At 42.5% G+C, this 3,756-nt stretch overlaps 1 pseudogene; it reads right to left on the reverse strand.

Annotated features, from left to right (window-relative positions):
- Positions 1-2,488: 2,488 nt before the first annotated feature.
- LOC141171824 (dead end protein homolog 1-like) lies at positions 2,489-3,497 on the reverse strand (annotated as a pseudogene).
- Positions 3,498-3,756: the final 259 nt, after the last annotated feature.

A 3,756-nucleotide genomic window follows, 5' to 3' on the forward strand; every position in this document is an offset into this window, starting at 1 on the left:
GGCACTCAGCGAGTATTTCCGGGATGCTCGGGTCCCCGCCCCGTATATTTGGCGCTCTTTAGAGAGCCATTTAACATGCAGGGATTGCCTGCCACGCACTGTAATGCTGTAGCCATGTTGGTTGTGGCATTACAGTGATTGTCTGGCCGCACAGCATCATCAGGTCTATATACAGTGGGGAAAAAAGTATTTAGTCCGCCACCAATTGTGCAAGTTCTCCCACTTAAAAAGATGAGAGAGGCCTGTAATTGACATCATAGGTCGACCTCAGCTATGAGAGACACAATGAGAAAACAAATCCTGAAAATCACATTGTCTGATTTGGAAAGAATTTTTATTCAAATTTTGGTGGAAAATAAGTATTTGGCCACTTACAAACAAGCGAGATTTCTGTCTCTCTCAGACCTGTAACTTCTTCTTTAAGAGGCTCCTCTGTCCTCCACTCATTACCTGTAGTACTGGCTCCTCTGTCCTCCACTCATTACCTGTAGTACTGGCTCCTCTGTCCTCCGCTCATTACCTGTAGTCCTGGCTCCTCTGTCCTCCGCTCATTACCTGTAGTACTGGCTCCTCTGTCCTCCACTCATTACCTGTAGTACTGGCTCCTCTGTCCTCCACTCATTACCTGTAGTACTGGCTCCTCTGTCCTCCACTCATTACCTGTAGTACTGGCTCCTCTGTCCTCCACTCATTACCTGTAGTACTGGCTCCTCTGTCCTCCACTCATTACCTGTAGCACTGGCTCCTCTGTCCTCCACTCATTACCTGTAGTACTGGCTCCTGTGCGAACTTGTTATCAGTATAAAAGACACCTGTCCACAACCTCAAACAGTCACACTCCAAACTCCACTATGGTGAAGACCAAAGAGCTGTTGAAGGACACCAGAAACAAAGTTGTAGCCCTGCACCAGGCTGGGAAGACTGAATCTACAATAGGCAAGCAGCTTGGTGTGAAGAAGTCAACTGCGGGAGCAATAATTAGAAAATGGAAGACATACATGACCACTGATAATCTTGTTGCATCATTCCCTAGAAGACTCATGGCTGTACTAGCTCAAAAGGGGGCTTCTACTCAATTCTGAGCAAAGGGTCTGAATACTTATGACCATGTGATATTTCAGTTTTTCTGCAAAAATTTCTACATTTCTGTTTTTTTCAGTCAAGATGGGGCAGAGTGGACTTTAATGAGAAAAAAATGAACTTTTTAGAATTTACCAAATGGCTGCAATGAAACAAAGAGTGAAAAACTTAAAGGGACCTGAATACTCTCCGTACCCACTGTAGGTATTCCACAGCAAGATATATATCCATCTGAACAAACAGTCCTTCTGAGGACTAATTCAGCTGCATATATTACTGGTGATGGGAGTTAGGCAGGCAGGATTTGTGGACACTGTATACAGCAGAATTGAGTCCATTGCACTTTCTGTCTGCTGCTGCTGCTGCTGCTGTTACAGATATCCATAGCCCTACATATCAGGGCTATTTTTTAATCCTGATTATTTGCAATCCAGTACACCATTTTACTACTCCATTTGCTTGTTAGCAGAATACAGCCAGATCTTTTTGATTTTATTCGCATTTCTGTATTGTGGAAGCAGAGAAACTTTTCCATTATCAGATGTGATCCCATATTACTGTCGTAATAATACAGACATTTTGTGGAGCGTGCCAAATATTACACTCCATTTAAAGTCAGCCAGCTGTGTTTTGTTGAACCTATTCACACTTAGTCTCTGACCACTACCACATCTATAAGGCCACTTCCTAAAACCGTGGTCATCAGACGTGATCCCATATTCAGGGGTAATAATCCTAAAATTTTTGGGAGCGTACCAAATATTATACTCCATTTAAAGTCTGGCACTTGTGTGTTGTTCCAAACTATTCACACTTGGTCGCTGACAAATACTAAGTGTACTACAAGGCCAGTGGCCAAAACTGTGGTTGTCAGACGTATCAAATATTTCTGCGGTACTAATCCTGAAATGTTTGGGAGCATGTCAAATATTATACTCCATTTAAAGTCTGGCACTTGTGTGTTGTTCCAAACTATTCACACTTTGTCGCTGACCAATAGCATATTACAAGGCTGGTTCCTAAAACCGTGGTCATCAGACTTGATCCCATATTACTGCGGCAATAATCCTGGAATTTTTGGGAGCGTGTCAAATATTATACTCCATTTATAGTATGCCAGTTGTATGTTCAAACCTATTCACAGTTGGTCGCTGACCAATACCATATCTATGAACAATTTTGTCAGAGTATTATGCCACTTTTACGGACTGACAATAAAACATACAAAAACTAAGCTAAAATGGATTTTCCTGGAAGAAATGTTAAGAAACATTCTTTGCAGGGTCATGACTTGTATATAAGGCCAAATAAATAAAACAAATATATATAAAAACACTTCAGGATCTTTAGTATAAAAACCAGACTTGCCAATGTAACCTCTTAATCCTTGCAAACTTCAACATAATGTTCACAAGGTAGACAGCAGCGGTGATCGGTCCCCTAGACAATGAGCAAACTCCTTCATTATGATAGAGGCCACCATCTCCTTAGCTTGCTGGCACTTTTCTGTGGGAATGAGCTTGTCTCCAACCAGCCAGGAATAACCAATGAATTATGGCATGCCATGGTTTGGTATTAGCACCCAGTACCAGAAGCAAAGCCATCCACAATTTCCATATCTCAGGAATTTTATTTGGTAAACTTGCTGCCCAAACATTAGTTTCTCACAATGGAGCTGAAGACACTGAGTGGCAGTAGGTGCAAGTTTCTCCAGCATGACCTGTTTGTTAGATATCAGAGAGAGAACAGAATTTGGCTTTGCCAATATGCTAGATTGCAGATTTTATAGATTGCTGGAGCCAGTCCACAGTAAAAAAGCAACCATAGAGTGTACGGGAAACTTCACACAAACTTTTCTGAGCCAGGGCTGCTTGTCGTTGAGAGTTGTATTTCACCACAGCCATGTCGGTGAAAGGACTGGCATAGAGGGAAACCATATCCACTCCGGTTGTCAGTTCTCCCAGGAAATCTCTAATGCAGCTTGTTCGATAAGCAATAGCAGCCCGTCCAACATCAGCTCAAACTTCTCGGTGCTTCGACACACAAAGATCTTTACTCCTTGAATTTCATGACTACAGAATTGGGCAATGGCCTGATCTGCAATGCGTTTTGAGAAATAAAATGCTTAAGCAAAGCCACGGTTTAGGCCACTGAACGTCATCATTAAGCGAAACTCATACAGTTTTCCCACAGACTGAAAGAGGGGCATCAATGCATCTTCTTCATATATCTCCTGAGGAATATTGTCAATAAAAATTTCAGAACCATGTGGAGGAGCTTTTCCAACCCAACCTGGAGGGAGGGCCACCATATTTCCTTTGTCCATTGTCTTGCACCAGTGTTACATTAGAGCTCCTCATCCACTCGATGAGTCCAGCTTTATTTTTCCTCTTTTTCTGTTCATAGAGTTGAGCCATATCTGAGGCTCGCAGGCTGCTCCCTTCTGCAGTGTCTGCGTCTCTTTGGATAAAGCCATGCTTCCAAGCTGATGGTCCGCAGAGAGTCTGATCTTTGATTCTCCTTGTAAAGTCTCTTTCAATTCTCTGTCTCTAATCTCCTGCTACACAGGCATATGTTCCTTAAATCGTTCAATTGTCTTTTGAAGTACACATCCACTGGTCAAGGATTAGGGAGGGTATTATTCCACAGGGCTCAGGTCTCATTGTTTGAGTCTTT

This window comes from Phyllobates terribilis, unplaced genomic scaffold, assembly GCF_046119375.1.
Source record: "Phyllobates terribilis strain yellow unplaced genomic scaffold, ASM4611937v1 Scaffold_12__6_contigs__length_324123572, whole genome shotgun sequence".
Taxonomy (NCBI): domain Eukaryota; kingdom Metazoa; phylum Chordata; class Amphibia; order Anura; family Dendrobatidae; genus Phyllobates; species Phyllobates terribilis.